General features: G+C 42.7%; 1 protein-coding gene across 3 annotated transcripts in view; it reads right to left on the bottom strand.

Annotated features, from left to right (window-relative positions):
- The window catches only part of RTKN2 (rhotekin 2), a 171,985-nt gene that overhangs the window by 136,083 nt on the left and 13,707 nt on the right, over positions 1–22,195 (bottom strand). For 2 of the 3 annotated variants that reach the window (XM_030950907.1, XM_030950909.1), the window contains exon 1: positions 682–756. The gene's annotated coding sequence lies outside the window, so the exon portion shown is untranslated. Of the gene's footprint in view, positions 1–681; positions 757–18,746; positions 18,870–20,459; positions 20,590–22,195 lie in introns of those variants that run through there. The other variant, XM_030950906.1, reaches the window with a different exon arrangement.

The following is a 22,195-nucleotide window of genomic DNA, read 5'->3' as shown; positions in this document are numbered from 1 at the left end:
CTGCAACAAAGGACCATGCAACTAGAAAATAGTTAATAACTCTCCTGATGATTCACATACTGAAATCAGTGCTGACTCTTAGTATCAGAAGAATGAAACTATATTCAAGAACTAAAATAAGATTGTGGAGCACACAAAAGGAATAGGTTTGGATCTCAAAGTATCTACCTTTTACCTACTCACCTTTCAGACTCTTGGGCTTCATTAAACTCCCAAGTATCACTGCAAGAATGTGCAGTACCAGTGCAGTGAGTGCATAAATGCCAGAATGCCAAGGTAGGGAAGAGGCAGACGTAAATCTGCTCACAGTAGTGTTCCAGATTGGTGCTAAAATAAGAGTTATGAGCTACATTCATTTCAAGTAAATATAAGATTATCTATACTCAGTTCAGGCCTTCTTTAGTCATCATCTGCTTGGGAAGAAATTATAGCTTTATAGAACAGCATTCATTTGTCTCAGGGACAGAAAGCAAAAGTGAACAAACTCATGCCCTTCTCCAGTTCAGGCCAAGGAGAGATCCATGCACAAATCCCTGAGGGTGACATCTACCCAGCACAACATAGCTGTATTTACCCATTCTGTAAGCTCCCAGATCAAAAGCAGTTGGCTCAAACCTCTGGAAAAAGAAAGGTTTCACATCAAAATATTCTTCCAAATAGAAGTTGAGTACACAAACTTACCACCTCTCCTTGTAACAAAAGCTTTCATTCAAAATGTTTGCTAGAAGAATAAGATCTTTACTACACCAGACAGCAAGAGAAACTTATAGTGCCCTTTCAGGCCTGTTAATCTTGAATAGTTCCAGTTATGAAAGGACAAGTGTACTTCACACCTCCTAGAACAGGGAAACAAAGAGCAAAACAAATCCTGGAGTCCTCCAGAAACTCAGAATTTCCACCTAGCTTTTTATTCAAGAATTTCTACCCTTGATTATTGATACTAAACTGTAGCATTACAGTCCCTGGGTGGGCAAGGATAGGTTGGATTCAAATCTACACAGAGGCCCCCAGCCAGTGTCATTCAGTGTCATCTGCCCTAAATGCAGATGTATCATTGGCCAGAGATCTGCATGGTGCTAAGACCTAAACGAATCCCATGTGTAGGCTAGGGAAATTTGAGTTCCTATAAAAGGAGCTGTGGGAATAAACTCAGGGCTATTTGTCGCAAGGACCATCGAGTATGTGTCTGTCTCTGACCCACACCCCTCCACATCACACTAAACAAATCCATGGATGCACTGAATAGGAACAAATCAGCAGCAGCTAATAAAATTAAACTGAGCTAGACATCATTGTTATATTGAACAGAACAGATTCTTCCCTCCACCAGTAATGACCAAAGCAGACAGAAGTGCAAGAGCTGTGTGATGACAGACTTTCTTCAGGGAAGGCAAATAGGCAGGCCTTGGCAATGGTGTAAATTCTGTGGTTTGGTCCTGGAGGTTGTGGCTTCAGCCCCAGGTCCCAATTCCTTACCACAAACCACTAGAGAGCTCTGAGTAAATGCAGGCCCAGCTCCTTCTCAGCAAGGCACCATCAGATTTAAATACCATCCATGCAGAAGGCCTGCAGCTGAAGCATCCTGCCATAGGCATGGCTCCTTAGCACAGCTGTGGGCATGACACAGCTGAGACCCTTTCAGCTTGACAACAGAAGAGAATGACCTGAGCACCTTCCATCCCTGCAGGCTGCCTCCCTTCTTGGACAGACCCTCAGGAATACAACTCAGCTGCTTTTTCTGAACCAGATACAGAGCACCACAGATTAATTAATGCTGCCTGTATCCCAGGAATATCCTGGGCACCTTAATCCCAGCCCTTGGCCATGCTCCACTAGGCACTTTCCATGCATTAGGCAAAAGGCAGCCTCTGTATGTCAGGGCTCCTCCAAGAAAGGGCTGTCCACCTGCAGAGCAGCAGCTTTTGAACCACTCCACAGATAAGCTGCCATTCCCAATATCCAAACGTAGCCTGGCAGTCTTTCTGAACTCTGGCAATGAGGCAAACCTGCATGAGCACCAGTGGTCACAGCCATCCAGGCACTCCAGCTGACACAGGATACAGATGAAAGTCATGCATGGGGCAGCCCTTGCTTTGCATTTTGGTGCAGATGTACACAGAGAAAGGAGTGAGGGCAGAGCTGAGACAGTGGGAAGCTCAGAGAGACGGAGCGTATCTTACTTGAAGTCACTCTAAAGCACATTACAAATCTGTTAAATCATTGTGGCTTACCCTATATTTCAGAGTAAATTAGTAACTTTTCAGAAGGAGTGAAGAAACTACCACTCCACTTTTAAATAATGAAAATGCTAAAAAACCTACACTTAACAGCTCTAAAACTGCAGCAAGTCACCCACCAACACCCACTCCTCTTGTCAGCAGGCTTTTTTCAGCTTTGCCTATTATTTGTGTCAAGTCAGAGATGTCTAATATTTGCTGTGCTGATCTGCCCAACTTTCAGCAGCCCCAAATGTTACAATATGTACCTGTGCCACTGACCTTTTTCCTCACAGCATTTTGATCTAAATAAGTAAAAACCGCAGAGTTTCCAAAATCATTTGGATTCACTGCTCTGAGTGCATAGCTGTAAAAAATCTGCTTTAAGATTAACATCCAATTTTATTCATGCCTGAGGCTTCACCACAGCATCTATTTTTGTAAGATTAACAGCAAGATCCCAGTTCTCCAGAAATGTAAAGAGTAACAGACAATTGTAAAAGGAAGATGATGTTTCCTAACCTGCCCTACTCACATGCAAGAAGGTACATTTTCCTAGCCCTTTCCACATTGGGCGTAATTTCTATTTGCATTTTTGCACCCACAACATACACTATGTGTATTAGTCCTTCTACCTCCCATTAGCTGGAATGCAAACTGTGGGTGCCAAAAAATACTAACAGAAATCTCACATGTGCAAAGCATCCCCTGAAAGACAGCTTTTATGCTGGAGGAGTTCAGAAACAGCCATCTTCCAGTACCTTGCACAAGAGCAGTTTGAATCATCTCTAACTTCAAAATAAAAGTATAGAAAATGAGCACCTGATTTTTTGGCTAATCCATTTGAAATGAGCATACATAAAAGCATTTCTTTTTGGACATAGCAACCCGAGGACAAATTGAGGGTCACTTTTAACCTAAACATCAGAGGAGATGTTGCTTTAAATAGTGCCTTTGGTGTCTGTCAATTAAAGCTATCGCATTGCTGTCAACTTGCATTGCTGCTTTAGTTCCAGCTTTGCTCCATCCTACACAGATTCGTACAAATCAATTGTCTCTTGCAAACATGCACTAACCACTGGAAAGTGAAATTAATAAAGTGTGAGAAAATCTGATTCAAAAAGCTGACACTCCTGTGCCCAACAACTCTTCATATGGGCAGGCAAAGTGGTAAAAGATTATCAAACTGCAACTGTCATTCCTGACAAAATGCATCTGAATGATGGAAGGAATTTTAGGTTTTAAGCTAAACCACCACCTCAAAGGGTTCCTCAGAGCCTGTCAATATCTGTACTTTGGATGGAAAGCTACCACTGAGCGCAGTGTGCCCAACATACAGAACCTGCCACCAAATGAAGTTCTTCATAAGAAAGCTCATCTCAGTCTTGGTTGGTAACAATAACAAGGAGACAAGATGAGACCATCAGTCTCAATTGTGAAGACAATGTTTTCCTCCCATATTATTCTGTCTGTCATGTTCCCTTCAGGTTCCAAAGGAATCCCTGTCTCATATATCATTATTTCCCACAAAGCTTGAAAGCCCTCAGGGGGGGGTTTCTTCCTGCCCACTGTACCAGCCTTGAAGTCTGAGTACCTTCAGAACAGTGACAGAGGCCTCTGCCAGCAATAAAGGGGAACATCTGCATACCAATTAAACTGCTGAGCGCTGAAGAGTAAAAAAAAGAAAAAAAAAAAAGGGGGGGAAAGCCTTGAAAGTAAATCTGAGCCAAGTTCTAATTAATGCCCTAGGCCCCGATTCACCACAGCACTTAGGCATGTAGTTAACTTTAAGCATGTATTTAGTTCCATTGAAGTCAAAAGACAGCATCGAAGAGGCAAACTACATTAGCACAATTTAATACTCTTTGGGCTAATTAATCAGCCATAAAAATTTACTATGAGATCTGTATTCCTTATTTCCCTCACTGTGACATTTCCAGATAAAAATACTTGGATGTGGCTGGAATAAGCAAGAAAAGCACTACTCCTTTGGCTGTCATGGGGTGCTTGGTCCTACAGCTGTGAAGGCCAGTCCCCAAGAACAGCTGTAGGAGTAAAGCTCTCTCACATTACAGCCTACAGTCTGTATCTTCTATGTGGTTGGAGCTCACAGACACAAAAAGCACAGCCCTTGTCCTGAGGAGCAGTAATTGAAGAAACTAAAAGAACTGGCAAGAGATGAGCAAAGCCAGCAGGCTCACATCAGAGACATCTTTCCTTTTCACTGTAGAGTCATTTGCTCACTGCAGCACATCAGTGCCAGTTGTGATTGGAGGTGGCAAGGAAGGGCAGCAGACAGGGCTGGGTAAGCAAGGGAGGCTGAGTGCAGATGCAGGTTTGGAGACAGAGCTGGTGAGGTTCCCAGGGAAGCACTGTCAGGCAGAGCTGGGCTGAGGGGAAGAGTGCTGGTGTCTAAGGGCTAAGCAGACTGGAGTCTGGTCCAGCCCCAGTGTGGGCAAGGGCTAAATTCTCCTCTGTTTCAGCGCAGCAGAACTAAGCCCTGTAAAAAAGAAGCCCAGAGTGCAATCTTCACTTAGCTGAATTGTCCCAGATATATCCAAACCCTTTTCTCCACTTGGTAAGTCCAGCATGGAGAATGGCTGCCAACATTGCATCAACAACCTGCAGGCTAGATGTGGCCTAAACACGATCTCCAGGGGCCAAATGTGACCAACATTTGAGTCCTGCTGACTTCAGAGAAGCATCTGTAACAACCAACCATTCTGTAAATCAGAATGCAAGGAGACAAGCTGGCTAGTAAGCGTGTTCTCGCTAGGGATTTCTGCAAAAATGGAGCCCCAGAAGGTTTGCTAAGTATCATTGATGCTGTACATGGACCTATAAAAGCAAGAAAAACAAGCAGGGGACATAAACTCCTGGTTAACAATACTTCTTTATCTCATCCATCATGAAAACAAAAAAGAACAAAAACAACCCTCCAAAAATTAGAACAACATGAGAATAGAAGAAAGTACCAGCACAACTTTTCAGATTAACTTTGAATTTCCTTGCTTTCATTGGTTTAAGAGCTCTATTGTTACTCCCTTGTTTTTTTTAATTGCAGATACTAAAAATTCTTTTATCTTTCTAAGTCTTTAGAGTATGTTATATAATTACATAATTAAGGCCTCTTTTAACTGGATATAATTTACTCTATAGTTTACAACAGCTGCACTAGAGCCATTACATTTTATCATTTAAAAGCCTAATTAGAGGCTTCTTAATTAGTGGATCCTTCAGTCACTAGGCTGTGACTATGTAAAATACGCTCGGCAGCTACTGCATTTTCCAAATCTACATGAAATGTTTGTGTGAAAACAGGGTGTGTACAAGTCCAGAAACACAGTGCTTGTCCTTGCAGGCCAGCCCATCTGAGCATGCAGAGCTCCACATGACATCTCCACTCCCCTGTCTCAGTGCCTGGCTGTTCTCACACAGCCTTTCCCTCATGGCTGTTGCTAGAAGTGCCCAAAACAAGACCTCAGCCTCACTGAGCTGATGTGACTGCTCAAACATGACCCAAAGAAAGGATGGGGCTGTGCCCACTGACTGCCCAGGCCAGCTCTTGCATGGCTCATCAAAAGCTTTCTCCTGCAAACTCAGCTCCTCACTGCTGCTGCTCTCTCCCTCAGGAGCTCTGCTCCATGCTGGATTCTTCACACACTTTCTCTGTGCTGCCCAAGCTACTCATATCACTAGATGGAAGAAGAGGGGAACCAGCCTCTCATTTATAGCCACTGACACATAGTTCTCATTAATCACCACCAAACTAGCAGTCGGTCACTGAGATTCTAAGTGCAGTATTTGCCCAGAGAAACAACTGTAACTCCATCCTCCCCTCTGGGTAGCACAATGCCAGGGAACAGCTGATGGAACTAAAGCGAATCTTAACAGGAATCACTCCCTAGAATGAGCCTCTCATGAACTGGGGGCTCACAAGATCCATTGCTCAGTGAGCAAAGAGCTCATCCAGACCATACTCTGGAGGACTTGTGGGGTTTTGTTCAGTGTTCCCCAGCTTGTAACACAGCAGCTCTGTTATAGTGGGTCAGATCTGGGGCCTGCCAGCATTTGGGACTGTTCCTTTTAACAGTACAGTGACAAAAGCATGAGTTCTTGTTGACTGCAGGATAATATAAATCAGCTATTGAAAAGCTGTATCATTAGTGCTATTGCTTTCCAGTGGTAGATGGCTGCAGTAACGGATTGGCCTCTCCATCTCATCCTCCCACTGGAAAGCGACATATACAGGACCGATCAATAACGTGATCTAAGTTACTTGTAGACACGTCAGGTGCAAATATCACCCCTTCTCAAAAGGTTTTAAAGACCAGGTGTTTTTGCAAAATTTAGGCCAGGCAACAAAGTGTTTTGGATAAATTGTCATTACGGTGGAGAACAACACAACCAGACCCACCCACATTGTTACACGTGTGTGTTAAACAGACAGGAAGTAATTATATTATATGCATGTATTTCTTTGTGGGGTCAATAGCTCAAGATGTTCCATTTGAAAAGCATTTTCTGGAATAGCCATGTTGCTGAAAAGCCTGTTTGATAGGAAATAACTAGATTATTTCATCATGGAATTTGCCACTAATTTCTACAGCTGAAATCCTAAAATACTTCCAAATCCATACTAAAATCCACAGTCATTACAAGGGCCAGAATTTTATCCTGTTGTGTCACAACATATTACCCACTTAATGTACTGTTGTCAGTGTACTGAATTACTTATTGTACTGAGGTCACAGCCTTGTTTCCCCATGGATTGGTGGAGAGGCTAGAGAAGGGTTTAAGGGCCTTCCCTATACAAAGTTGGCATCACTTTGATGCCATTACTATGACTAAAGCATGGACAGCATTTCTATCCCTGACCCACCTCTGCCACCTGCACACACACAGAGGGGATTTGATCAAGTAGATTATAAAACAGTTCAGAGACATATCTCACAGCTATCATTTTACACAAGGAAGCAAATGCAAACTGAATCCTGGCTATACACTGAGTCCTGAATCTGTGGCACTAACATCAGAGCAGTCCTTTTGGGGGAGGAAACAAACATGGGCCAGGGCTTTCCAATAGGTGAGCTGCCATCTTCTGAAAATCCTTGTGACAAGCTGCCTACAGATTTAACTGAGAACTTCACAGGGATATAATATTTTTTGAGCTGACCTTCTTAGAAAACTCTGTATTCCAAACTTCTGGAAATCCTTGGACCTTAAATGAAACATGCCTTTAAACTGTTCCACGTACAAAACTTACATTCTGTGGCCTCCATGGTACTAATACCAACTTTCTTCAGTAAACTCAACAGCATCAGAAGTGATGTCATAGAAATTATTTCACCTGATTAATTTTGCATTGACTTCTGCAACAAGAGCAGGAGAGGAAAAGGAAGGTGATGGCTAGGTTCAGGTAGCCACAACCATAAAGCAGAGGAGAAGTCTGAAGACAGAGGAAGAAATAACATCATGTATAACATCATGCTTTGTACTCAATTTGCCTGTTGGTCCAAGCAAGTACCATGAACTTCCTTGTCTTCCCAGCAGGGCAGCTGTGCTGCACTCCACCATGTAGAACCCTGGGAGAGAAGAGCACAGGACAGCCAGTGGCTTGGCAAGGCCAGGGACCCTCTGGAGCATGATGCCTGCACAGGACAGCTCACCAGCCCAGCTCCCTCAGCACCAGGGCACCACCATGAGGAATCCAAGAACCTGCACTCAGCCCACAGCCATCCCAGCTACACAGGCTGGTGGCTGATGTGCTCCAGCCTCACCACTGCTGCCAGAACCCTTTGGGTTAGAAGAAAGAAATGGATCTCTCTGGCACTCAAGAGAGTCAAGAGATCCCTTTTTATGGGGGTAGGATTATGGATTATCATTTTGTGTAGATCTCTGCTCTTCTCCACTCCCACACGTTTTTTTTTTTAATAAATGAAAACATACAAGAAAAGCTCAGTGTCTTCTTTCAAGACTTCTCTATTTCACTAACTTGTTCCAACCTCCGTCACAGCTCTTCCCTTGTCAGCAACTGTACCACTGCGCTATACCTCTGCCCACGCACAAATGCACTGGGTGAAGGTATGAACTGGAATCTCTCCGTTAAAGGAACAAGCAGGCATCCCAGAGACTGACACAGCTGCTATTTGCATGTAAAAGAGGAAAAGAGGTGCATGACTGAGCCCAAATTAGCATGAGCAAAGCCTCCCACCGCATTTGCAAACTACAGCTTGCACAGTGGTGCTAATAGAGGTGCACTCTTTCCTCACAAAGAAGGATTTCTACCTCAGCTGTAAGGAAACTTGTATAACAGTGGTCCACAGAATTTACCATGAACTTTTAAATCCCTATTTTTCTGAAATATAGAGTGCTAGAAAAAGAGAAAAACAGTGGATGCAGGGTAGTGTGGATATACCGAGGTTTAATGTCATCCCCACTTGCAGATGGATTTCTGAAGCTGGCTACCCCAGAGATGTGTTTTGTGAGGCCTCCATCACTTCTGTACCCCTAGATTTCTGAATGTCCAGAAATACTGACAGCCCTCAGTGCACCTAAAAATGAAAACCAAAATAAGCAGGGCAAATGCAGATCTAATGTACCATTTCCATCTTCAGAAAAAGGAGAACCATTCATTTTCAATATCAGCTCTTTCAAAGGGATTCTCTTGGGATTAATTTATGTCTGCAAAGTCTTGCTGAAGACATACATTTCATAAACTATAAGATTTCCAGATTTTATCATAGTCTTTGTCTCTCTGGCTGCTTACAGAGATATCTAAGCATCCGTGTCTGTGCCTGTACCTATTGAGTAAGAAAAAGAGGATTTGATGTCTCAGCAGACTGTTAAAGAAGTGCAGCTTTATTGGTCCCTCAAACCAAACTGCACTTTGAGGTCTTGATGCAGAGAAGTTATAGACTCTTTTTACTTTATCCTCATACATTCATAGGAGTTGTTGGAACAATTCAGTGTCTATTTCTGCAGTAGGTTTAACTCATCTGAGAAACTAGAAATAACAGTAAATGCAGACATTAATGGTAATAAAAATCAAAGCTAAGCCCTACATGAAGAGGAACAAATTCCAAAATGAAAAATTCGATTACACAGTACCTGTCTCCTGTCTTGACTTTCTCATTATACGTAGAAATTAACCCTGTCATTAAGTACTTTGATCAGGCTGTACATAAACAGCTTATAACGGCATGAAATCGACCACAGCAAGCAGCAAATGAACAAGTGAGAAATACTGACATTTGGGGCTGCTGTCAGACATCAAGTGCTCCTGCTCCCTTAGGGCCAAACTGCTAGAGTAAATGGGGTTACTCTGAGGATTAATTGTTCCCTCCTGGTTTGCACTACTTCCAGAAAGTTTCAGCAATAATATCCAAGAGGCTATCATTTGGAGATCAGTAGCACTGTTCTAAGATCTCCGAGAGATTTATAAACTGGGCTTTGTAACTGCCTTCAGGTTAAAATTTGGTATAGAAATTCTCAGCCCACAATTGACCTGAGGCAGTATCCCACCTTTTTAAAATGTTCTGAGATCAAGAGGAAAAGCAGCATTTAAACTACAAAGAGTCACTACCATCTATCTACTCAGAATTAAGGCACAAAAGGAGAGGTGCCCATGGCCAAACTGGTCCAGGCTTGCATTGCTCAGAAATGAGGTATGGCACCAACTCCAAATATTTGTCACTTACATTTGGGGAATATCCATGTGCTAATGCCCATTATAAGCAAGACTTCTGAGCAATTGAGAATATTTTTCTGCTTAGTTTGTTTGTTTGTCAGGATTTTGGAGCAGAAGTTGCTTTCTTCTGGGATGCATTTAATGCAATGTAACTTTACTTAGTTGTTATCCTATCTAAATTCCTTGCATACACCGACTGCTACGTGACCAGAGGCAGTCAGGCCAACAGGGTCTCTGTCCAGCTGTGTCCTGGCTTGCCATCAGTCCCTTGCCATCTCTGGGCCTTCTTTTCAAGCAGCTATGTTTCCTGCTGGCTCTTCCCACCTCTTTGCTCAGAAGACCCTCAGCATGGAGACAAGCAATGGGAGTGTCCAAGTACAACATCTGCCCCTGAGCACTACCTCAGGCACTGCACTGAATTTCCAAAGTACAGCTCAGATGCTCTCTGCCTTCCTAGGTTAGCTGTGATGGGGTTCTAGTGATTTACCAAGTACAGTAGGCACAGACATAAGCGAGGAATCCTGATCCAAAAGAGGCAAAGGCAGTTTTCCACTGTATTGAAGATGCCCCAGATTTTAGCTTTAACAACCTAACAAAAGCTTGGAAAAACAATAAGCAACCCCACAGATTATTTGTTTCTGTATGTATTGCCAAACATATTGCAGAGCAGACATTTTATTACTCTTAAAAGCACCAAAGTCCAGTATTTCCTTCACTTATCACAATCCATTCTTTCATCCCATTGCTACAATAAGCCCCAGGATGTTATTGCAATTCATTGTTCAACATGGCTATAACCACAGTTCAGACAAACTAGCCATAGACCAAAACAGCTGAGCCAAAACAGCACAGGCATCATTGAGCTACCCAGAATACTGCTCTCAATCTACAAAGGTGCATAGCTGTGCTTACTCATGCCCCACATACCAGTTGGGTGCCCACAGAAACACTTCTTTCCAGATCCCCAGGCTCAGGCACTCCCTTCTGTTCAGTAAAGCAAAGAGTGCAACCATGCCACACCAACACAGGTATACACAAGATATCACAGTAAGACAGTGAGCAAGAGATGGAGTTATCTGAAGGCAGCATTTTTTAATCTGGCTCTAACAAACCAGCCCAACTGCAGCACATGTGTAGTCCCTGGTAATAAAGCAAATAAGCCATTTATTTTGACTTTGCAATTCCTGTTCCAAATAATATACTTAAATATTGCTAGGTATTTTGCCTATATTAAAAGCTGTAGTAAGTGTGTACCTAAAATTTCCAGCAAACCTAGAAGCACATAACAATCCAGGCTGCAAATGCACATTCTGTATATCAACTATCATAGCATTATAATTTGATATTTTTACAACATGCCAGCTTCCCTTCTAAAAACAATTCACTATTAATATAAATCTTATGGAACTAGCAGCATGCCAGGGATTTCTCACACATCCTGTCCCTGAAGAATCCCCAGAATTCAGCAAGGTGATCAAATCTCATATGTCAAGTCTTCCAGTGATTACTGTCTTCAATTCACCTCTTCAGTGCTCTGGAGTCTGCTTCTGCTCCCACAGAGCATCCAGCCTTCCTGGTGAACTGCAGGATGCAGAGCAGATTAAGGGCTCCACTCCTGACTGAGCAAGCCATTTTTAAGCATATCTTACCTGTAAGTGCATGTGTTGCTTTCGTAATCAATGCCATCACCTAAAAGTATAGTCAATCAAGTTGTTACACACCTGTCTGAATAGCTGATGCTATAAACTAGAAAAATCCACTGGCACAGCTTTGGAGCTGCTCTACAAAAACTCACAAGTAATGCACTTAGGCACTGAAACATATCAGTCAGGAAAAGTATAAACAAAAGGAGCATGAGCAGCTACAGTGGCACTGCTTTTTAAAACACAATAATTGTGGGAAGGCAAGGTTGAGCCTTCTTTTAGGTTTAAAATTGAACCTGGGAAGGAAGGCAGCTGCTTAGGGTTGCACATGAGTCACAGAAGATATGTGAGAGGCTAGCCTACCTAAAATCTTTTGGAGGACACTAAAAACTGTAGTCAAACTTTCATTAAAGGTTTGTTTTCACTAAGTCTTTGTTCCTGGTTTTACATGGGATTTAAAGCAGTGTGGTAACTTTATTCTATCAGTAACAAATCCCAGCCAATGAGAACAGCACATATTCCCAAAGGCAGCTGGACAGTGTGGCCCCCTGGGAGGTGAGCAGATGTAACCAGGATGCTCAGCACCTGCAGTGGCTGTTGAAGCTATGGGAATTGCTGGTACTCAGCACCACTGATGCTTGGTCTCCAGGAGAGGAATTTGTGATTTATCATGAGCTTATTGATTACAGATGGAGACTGTCACAAAGACACATCCTTGAATGGAATTGAAGTTTTCAGCCCTTGTGTGGATGTACACCCATCTGTCTACAAGGTGATGTTTGAATTCCAGGCACACATCTAAGGAGTCGGCATCACAGCACATTTGCTATTTGCTCGTCAGGGAAAATCTCCTCAAACAGCTGCAGTGAAGCTCAGGTCACATAAGAGGAAAGCCTTGCTTTGGTACCTCTCCAAGCCCTCCTGACAGTGGGCTGGGGCTTATGGTGGAAGAACACAAGCCTATGAAAAAGTATGCTACATGCAATTGCCTTCAGGACATGATAAATGTCAGGAAGGCAGTACACAAAGCATTTCCAGACTTGAGTCAGAGAACAAAAGTGTGAAGCTCCTTAGTATAAGGTCTAACTCCATTTCATATCCACAGGCCCCAGAGGTGCTGTCAGGTAAAGGGAATGAGTCACGGGTACCTACAATATCCCTTCTCAGCAGTCTTTATCCATCACTGCCATTGCTCCTCTGCTAAACAGCCAGAAAGTCATGGAGAAATATTTTGTCCACATTTTAGACTTAAGTCTAAAGAAAACAGAAAGGAAGATAAAACCACTTGCAGATGCCTGTCCCTGGGACAGAAGACCCCATTTCTTCATGAAAAGCATCATGGTGCACCTACCACAACTGCTTCTATTCAGAGCCGTCTCTATTGAGATACCTACTCCAGATGCAGGAATCCTTTGGAAGCAGGCCCTGGTTGCCCTTCCATTTGCTCTGCAGCCTGTATCAGACTCTGTGCAACTTCTAAATGCTGGCTAGGAAAGGCTGATAATGACACACCACAGGTTTCTTAACAAACTAAGACAATCCTGCCTTTTGGAAGTCTCTCTATGCTCTTTTGATCCAAACAGATGTTGTTTACTCTAGTAGCATGGAGTACATCTTCAGTGACTGTAAATGACAGTGACCTGTTGATTTTGTTGTATTAACAATTATTCACACCACCCAAAGATCCTGAATACCATCCAAACCACTGCTCTGCATATTATGCACTCCCTTCCTCAACAAGGTCAGTATCAGGACTGCAAGAACAGTCAACAGGAGCTGAGACAGTTTTAAACTGGGCATCTTGGCTTCCAAGTAGTAAAAATATTTTCTGTAAAACTGCATGGGCACTTGGTTCTCAAATAAGCAGCCTAGAAGAAACTAAGGAATTTTCTGATCTGAAATTGCTAGTGCTTGGCATTTAAAAAAGCTCCTCAGAAGGCACCTGACAAATTACTTAACCAAGATTTGGGGGGACTTATGGGAATGCTTTTCAAGTGGCTGTTGAAACAGAGGTGCTCATAATTTTCTGAGGAAATATGTCAAAATTAATCAAATAATTACAGGAGCAGAAGAATGCTGCAGCCAGGTTCCTTATTCATCTGTGTTCAAAGGCTGAACTCTTCCTTGGTATGAAGAAGGCACAAGCCATGGCTGACATCTCCCTGAACCTGAGGCTGTCATGACACCTCTCCTCCAAGTGCCTCTCTAGAGCCTCTCCTTGGCCTATCTGTGTTTTCTTCCCCTTCCCCACATATATAATTTAATTGAATTTGGTCAAACAGATATTTTCAACCACCTGTCAAATTTGGATTACACTAGTCAGGAAATCAAAGTTATACTGGAGGATGGACACACTTGCACAGAGGTCAGTTTTTAGTGGCTTGCTGAAAAGTCCTCAAAATGTTCAGTACCTGCATTGATGGAAGCCTGAAGAAGAGTTTCATTACACCTAAACAGTACCAAGTGCTCTGGAGTGGGACCCCACAGAAAGGAGAACAGTCTTGGCAAATCCTGTGCCCTAGAGACTGCCTGAGCCCAGCCCAGCACTCCAGAGTAGCTGTATCCTCCAGAGGCAGATTCTCCAAGCTGCAGTTGAGGAATAAACACTCCTTGAATGGAGGCCCACCTCTCACTGCAGCAATGGGCTGAAAGCAAGGCACAGGGCACTTTCACATGGACAAAGGTGGGGAAGGCAGTATGCAAAACCCACCTGCCTGTGAGAAGATTAAATCTTATCCAACAGGCCACTTACATCCTCCTGACAGTCAAGCTTCCACCACACAGCCAGCACAGTAAATGAGATTTCAATGTGGGCAAGCAGGAGGCCAGACACAAGTCTAGAAGTAAGGGGGTTTATTTCTTACTGAGGAGCTTGATAGCAGAAGTGCCATGGTCATTCTTTCTAATTTCAGGGACCTTTTAAATAAAGTTCCACTCCAGAAGCCAAGCATGAAAGGAGAGGAATGAAAACTCTTTGATAGATAAGATATTACAAGAGACTGTCAGAAGCTTGCTAGGAGAATGAAGTAACACTCTGGATACTGTCATTGAAAACAATAATGAAAGAGTACACCATTTTCTTAACTGAACTACTATCAAATCTATGTTACTGCCACACAACATATTTTTTGTCCAAAAGTGCCAATTTCAAGCTATGACTATTGATCTCTATCTAACACTCAAAATTAACTGCACTGCTAAGGAAAAGTGGCACCAAATCGTTTGAGAACATCAAACAGTAAAAAGCCAATGGGGTCAAATCAAGGTCAGAATTTGATGAGTAGGGTGTCAGAAATTTAATCCATTTTGTCTAAGATAATGTATAGCGCCCGTATTGGGGCTTTTTTTCCCTTTCTTTTCTGTAATTTTTTTATGCTAGGTTCTCTCAAAAATATCACAAAACCAGACCTCAACTTTTTTTTTTCTATGAACTTTTTTTCCATGACTGGAGAGAGAAAAGATTAAATGGACTGCAACACAGATGGCAATTATGCCTCTGTTTATTTCCTAATGAGTCACAAGATTATTTTTTGCCTTCTGCCACATCATTTCAGAATACAAGAAAACCTTATCTTGAAGGAGACTTGAGGAGACAAAATAACACTGTTAAAAGTTCCAGTCCAGCTCAAGTGTATTTAAGTGAGACTGAAGTGTATTTAAAAAAAACAACAAACAACCAAAAAAAAAACCAACAAAAAAACCCACCTCACAACTTTAACCACAAGTAAAGTCCCATTCACTTAAACTCAGAAGTGATGGGTAAATCTGTTCCACCAACTGGTGAATGTGGTGGCTATCAAGTTCATTAGTGGCCTCAACGACAAAATACTCAACAGCTCTCATAGTGCCAAGTTGCATGTACAACTCAGCATTTGGAGAAAGTTAATTCCCTAACTGTGCCTAGAGAAGGCTTCTCCTCTGCCCCCCACCAGAGCCATCTGTGCCCTTTCACTGCTCCTCATATCATCCCACCGGCCCTGGGTATTCCCCAGCCTTGGACAGCTGACAGAACCCATTTCCAGCTGAGAGCCAAGCCCAGAGAGCCCACCCTGGAGCACAGCTGGGAGCACAGTGACCCAACTGAAGCTTCAAACTTGGCTGAGGCCACTTGCTTTTGAAACCCAGGCTGAGTAACCAATTTGATAGTGGCAACACCGTCTGTTTCTCATATCACAGCCTAGTAATTAGCATGCTCTTGAAAAGAAGCTTCAGATATGCATTCAGCAGTTCAAATCCTTGTCTCTCACCTCTTCAAGAAATGCCTTAACCACAGGGTTTTGGATAGGAGGACTCCCCTCTAAACCAAAATTCAGGCTTTGATCCTAAGAGGGCTGAATCCTCAGCCTAGTGATCAGGACACATGGCTGAAAGAGAAAGATCCTTTATCTGAGAACTTTTCATATGTTTTAGGCAGTAACTGGGGGTGGATAATATGAATTTGGATCTTGTCAGGAAGAGACTGAGTGTGACCTCCCACCTCCTACCAGAATACAAAATATGCAAAAGAGGATCCATTTTAAAGGGAGAGCAAGACACACACTCCTTTCTGGAAAAGCACTACCTCCGTGCTGGAACACGCTTGCTTTCTGCAGTAGTAGGTAAAGACATCCCTACTCAGGAGATGGCTGGTGCTTCAAAAACACCCACATCCTCAGGACATTTCTATTTCCTGGCTCTAGAGGTTCCCCTTCAGTGTCTGGAGATTCCTGCTGCCTGTGGTGAGCCTCAGGCTTATCTATCCCAAGGAAGTTCAAAGACAACACAACTGGTGTGGTAAAGACAGGGCACAGTTAGGTTGAATAATTTGTTACCTAAAAATGCTTCTGACAGATGGCAAGGCTGTTCTGGAACACTGTGAACATAACAGATTTTGGGACAGGGTGCTGAAGAGAACTGATTTTAGTGAAAAGTTGGATTTTTATCAAAATGACCTTTTCCACTCCAAGTGCCTGCTTTGCATAGAAAATTGCAAAGAAAACTCCAAAATTTGATAAGAAATTGAACATCCCAGTGACTTAACAGGAGTTCTGGTTTGGATGTCATTATCCTTCATGGCCCATTGGCTACAACTGGCCTCCACGTCCAACATGCATCATTGCCAAAGGTTTCCATGATGTATCAAAACAGCACAAGAACACAGAAAACCATCATTCTCATTAAAAAAGCTCAGAGTTTAAGGAAGAGAATGGAACCATTTGCCCTGAACACTTGCAAATTCCTTAATCTGACATGGAAACCAGTTGCTTCTACCTTGCTTTCCCCCTCCACCCCCAAAAAACCTGCAATATTCACAGTCCATTCTAATTACCAAGGCATTTTCAGGCTGTATTCCTAAAGAAATGAGGCTTAGTTGTTGGTACTATTCTCTTCTTATCTGTCCAATGGTCAGTTCTGTGTCCCTTCCCTTCCTGTCTCCCCAACGCCTTCAGACCCTACCCGACAGACAGGGAAGGGGGAAGGAGCTGTCAGAGCTGGGTGGGAAGAGTAGATATAAAAATCCTTAGTTCTGTTTTTGATACTTTGCAACCACAGCATAGATCTACACAGCAGATCAGCAAGTCTCTGAGGTTTGAGAGGAAACACTGCCAAAAGATGGTATTTCTTTCTCCTTAAAAAAAAAAAAAGTTGAAACAGTTTATTACTAGGTGTTGTATCGCATCGAAAGCTTTCAGTTTCAGTACTTGTGTGACGTATATACCAAGTGGAGAGGGATCTTACTAAAACCTTCCAGGATGAAAACCCTCACACCTAGCCAGTCTAGACATTCTCCAGTAAATACAAAAGTAGGATTAGATAGTGCTGCTATTCTCAGCCCAAATAAAAATGAATATAAATTAAATAATAAAAAATAATTAAAAGAAAAAAAAATCAACTAAATCAGGAGAACATTAGCTAAAACAAAGTTTAGTTTGAGATGGTAAAATGCTACAATATACCTTAATGAGGTAAATCCATTAAAATACCAATACTTTCTAAAGCATGTATTGAAGAACATTTCTGTCTTGTGATTATGCAAAACTTTTTTGTAAGAAAGAACTTGATTTTCTAAATAAGAGTTGAAACCAACTCATTGTCTCCTATTTGGTACTTAGCTTTCTACATATCTAGTTATTAAATTAAGAGCTTACTGAATTTTTAGTGTCTACTTAATCTCTTGGTTTACTTTAGACTCCTCTTCTAAAATGTTTCATTTAAATGAGATTAAAATTGTTGATTTCTGATACTTTACTACATATCTAGGAAACAGAAGCATGGAGCATGAGGAGAAACTTGATTTACATTATACACATCTCTCTCTCCAAGAAAAGGTTTTCTATCTGTGTTGGAATGAACTTTTTTCCAATACCTGTTAATTCTCCTGGTTTCTACATACATATTCCACAGAAGAGGCAAAGGTTACTGGTGTATAGCATTACTTCTGTACCATGCTATATGTTTTCAATTAGGCACTCCCACAATGATTTCCATATCTAGCCACTTGCTATTCTTATTTCTTGATAAGTGATGGCCTTATCAGGAAGATGGGGGCGAGTCTGTTACTGCTTTGAGTAAACAGCCTAAAGGTCATTTTAGATGTTGGCTTTGACACTCTTGGTTCAGTAGACACCCACCAAAGCTGTCACCAGTATGCTGAAGTTACCCTCATGGAAAAACAGCCTTTCAGTGGGTCCTGTTTTCTCTTCAGAAGAAGAGACCACCAGTGGGCACTTAAGGATGAAATGAGGAAAATTCTATCAAATTCTCCTCAAGGATACCTGACAGAGCCATTTGGTCTGAGGTCAGGATCTAAGTGCTGGAGGTCTTGCTGAGGTCTGCTAAGATTAAGGGAAAGTCCTCATGTGAATGGGGTCTCTGAGTCCCAGTGTGCCCCAATGGGTGCCACAGTTCTAGCCAGTGCTCAAGGACCTGTTAAAGGAGGATTCCCCAAGAAGTGACAGCAGCAGGAGACATCCCAGCTACATGGGCAGATGTGGGGCTATGTATACTAGAATGAGAGGGGTTAAACCCATGGCTCACATGGCACCCCCACTTGGGGTGTCCACCTGCACAGCTGTCACACACCCCACTGCCCTCCAACCCAGGCTTCTGCAAGTACTATTTCTCTCCTGCTGCACAAGATTGAGCACTAGAACAGTAGAAGGCACAGCTTTGCTGAAATAGATGCATCCACTGCCAGAGTGTGTTGGCAGCACTCACCACCACTGTGCCTCCATCAGTAAAAGGTCGTTCCAACACTATACTCCTGGCCACCTTCTCCCACACACTCTTCAGCATGAAAGCAGGAAGAACCCAGCAGACAGATCTAAAGATACCAACATCCTGCAAAAGAAGAGTTGCATGACTAAAGCCAAGATCCAGAGCAAAGGCCAAAGCACCCACAGGGCTACAGCAATATGCCTTGTATAGACAACTCCACAGACTGAGTAACACATACTCTACAAGGGATACCACCACCCAAGGCAGAATGCAAAGTTCACTGCAGAATAACTCCTGAAGTCCTTTCAGGAAACTTCCCACAAACAAAAGTAACTTTCTTATCAAAATTAGGTACTTCAGGCTCCTTGGCTCTCATTTTAGGTACCTGAAGATAAAGTACTTCAAAAGACTATGAAACAGGCGACTCTCACTGGAGTCCCATGGAAGAGTTACTGTGGATTCAGGCCTCCAGGATGCTATTCTGGTACTGCCTTGTGCTTTACCTCTCTCCCCTCACACCACATGCAGACAGCTTATTAGCAAGGCATCTCAGACACTTCTTCAGACTGTACACAGCACTTCCAGTAACTGAGGTACAGTGTCAAATCATTCATCCTGCTGGAACAAACCACCTGTATCCACTTTACACAAAAGTGGAAAGGTACAGCACAGTCCAACCCTCCTTGTCCAGCTAGACACAGCTCTGAGATTCTCCTTAAAAGTGAGGGGACAGGTTGTACTGATACATTACCTCCATTTTTCTGTAAAGAGAGGTAAATGCTAATATATATGCTGTTAAATTTCTACAGGAAGTGCACCTTGTACCATCTTTGCCTCAGTTCCGTGCACTAAAAAGGAGAAGAGAGAAACCAGAACCATGATGAAGAGCTACAGAAGACAGCAAATACATGTGTGTTCTTCCAAGATGATGCTGTCTTTTCAGAGCCAGACACTCAGGTTACTGCATCTACCAGCCCTTTTGCTTCAAGATACACATGACAGTAGCTACCAGAACATCCTGTTCTTCTTTTCCACCATGCCTTTTGAAATCCAGCTGTAGCCATTGTGACCTCTGGCACTGTCCTCACAACCAACACGGGCTGTTCTGCTGCCCTTAGAGGTGAAACTTCTGGTTTTTAGAGGAGATTCCTAGCACTATTCACTCTGAATGGCATTATCATGAAGCTGCTAATAGATAAAAACTACTGAGGACACATCCCATTGCTCCTTTTCCCTCCCTTCATTCCACAGCAAATAAGGCTTCAGAGCTCAAGGCTTCAGAGACCTCTGCAAAGCAGTCAAGCCCAACTTCCAAAAAAGCCCTGTGTGGTATTGTATAGGCACAGTCAGAGCTGCTTTCCCTAGACACGGGGCTCCATTTTCCAGTACATAATTTTCACTTTGTGCTAAACAGACAACAGAGTGTGAAAACTCCCTTTTTTTGGGTTTGACATTATCGTACAGACAAGAAAACCATCTGCAGTTTTCAGCTTCAGCTTTTGCTCCAAGTTGGGATCTTTCTGTTACTTTTCCCAATACATTTTCAAGCCCAGACACTAATTCAGTCTACTCCCCACTTCAGCTGCTCTCCTACTCTGTGAGCAATGTCTGCTTTTTAGCACGATGCAGGAGCCACCAAACAACACCTGAGTAGGGTGTTTATAATCCCAGGATGCTATACCACAAAGCAGGCTCCTTGAATCCAGTACTCACCCAGAAAAATGGCATGAGCTTGCCAGCTGCACAGCCCAGCAGTGCTCACTCATGAAGGGTAGAACAGCACTGGTGGAACTCCGCTGCAGTCCAATATCACAACCTGTCATATCTTCCTTGCTAAAGGAATCTGGGAAAAGAAAACACAAGCTGTATTTAAGCAATAATACCTTCTGGGAATGTCTAGCAACAAGTGCTCTGAGGAACAAGCTGTGCCTCTGGCCCTTACCCTCACTACTCAACATTCTCAGGCTGGGTTAAAATAGCCGAGTTAAAAGTCATAATTGCTATTCTCAACAGTAAAATACTTTTTTTTTTAATGTACCTTTTAACATGCTGCAAAGTTAAACATGGCTTGCATGTTGCCATGGATATGATTTCACGTTTATAAGACTGGTCTTTCCTGGCAGCTAAATGCCAGCATGGGAACAAATAGCAGAACAGGGTTCTGTCTGGCATTTTGCTTTGTTTAGGATAGCTGCTAACTAATTTTCTTATTAACAAGCTTTTGATTTTACTGGAGTTTCTCTAGGAAGAGTTCATCTCATTGGCATTAAACACACCACCACAACCAATCCTCCAGTCTCTGTGAGCAGGCCCTGACCTCTGAGGCACCACTCATGAGAATCAGGGTATAGGGTCAAGTCTGAGTATGTTTACACATCTGCCATGGTTGATATCAGACAGGATACAGTGCATGAAAACATCCTTTATCTCTGCTTGCTTCATCTCTCAACACAGACAGCAGGGGTTGAGCTAGAACTAACTTATATTCAAAATAAAAACATTATCAATTCTGACTAAAATAAGGCACTGAAGTTAGGTTTTCATTTGAGGAGAGGAGCAGCTTCATTCCACAGGGTCCTAGGAAGAATGTCCAAAATGGAATTGCTTAATTTGTATCAACTTCAAATCAGCTGCATTCATGCAGAAAGGCTAATGGAGCAAGAATAAAACCCAGACTGGCAGGAAGGTGTTACCAGTTCAGAATACCAAGTCCAAATGCCTCCTTCTCATCCACACCTAATGACTCGTGGCCACATCTGTTTCAAAGGCTGTGGGTGTACCTCTAGTCCTGCTGGATCACTCATGTGGCAAAAGTCACCTGGTCTTCAGTGGGACCCCTCAGTGAATGAACCCAGGGATCACTTTTGCCTGCTGGTTGGTTATATGTAGGATTGTATCAACTCAGCTGCTATCACTAGGAAATCTGAAAATAAGATGTAATTGCACAGACAAATCTGGGGATTACACCATGTCCCTCCAAATCACGCAGCCAGAGTGTTTACCTCTGTCTGTGTGTTGCTGTCATGAAAAATCCTGTACCTATTTCAGTGTCAGAGATACATATCAGTCAAACCTGACTTCAGCTTTTGAAGTGGGTGGAGAGCAACACCGCCCCTCTCCTGTGCTGGAGCTTGCAACTAAACTGCATTTTACTCACAAACATATCCGTAGTTCTGCTGTGTTCTGACTTTTAAAAAAAAAATCTCATTGGACAGACACCACCAGCAAGTTTCTCCACTCTGTGGAGTGTCTTCACAGCCCTCCCACATAGTGAAAATGACTCAGACTAAACTACTAAATTTAGGGCATTGGTATTCTATGTGTTACGCTGGTGTTCATACAAGTAATGCCTTAAACAGTAAATTTCTGAATTAAGCATTCAGGCATCTTTTCTGTGCTGCATTTGCCACTGAAACAGAACGGCAACGAAGGTGGGCTGAGGAGGAGGT

This window comes from Camarhynchus parvulus, chromosome 6 (genome assembly GCF_901933205.1).
Source record: "Camarhynchus parvulus chromosome 6, STF_HiC, whole genome shotgun sequence".
NCBI lineage: Eukaryota > Metazoa > Chordata > Aves > Passeriformes > Thraupidae > Camarhynchus > Camarhynchus parvulus.
The sequence above is the reverse complement of the archived record's forward strand: the minus strand, read 5'-3'. Positions and strand labels throughout refer to the sequence as shown.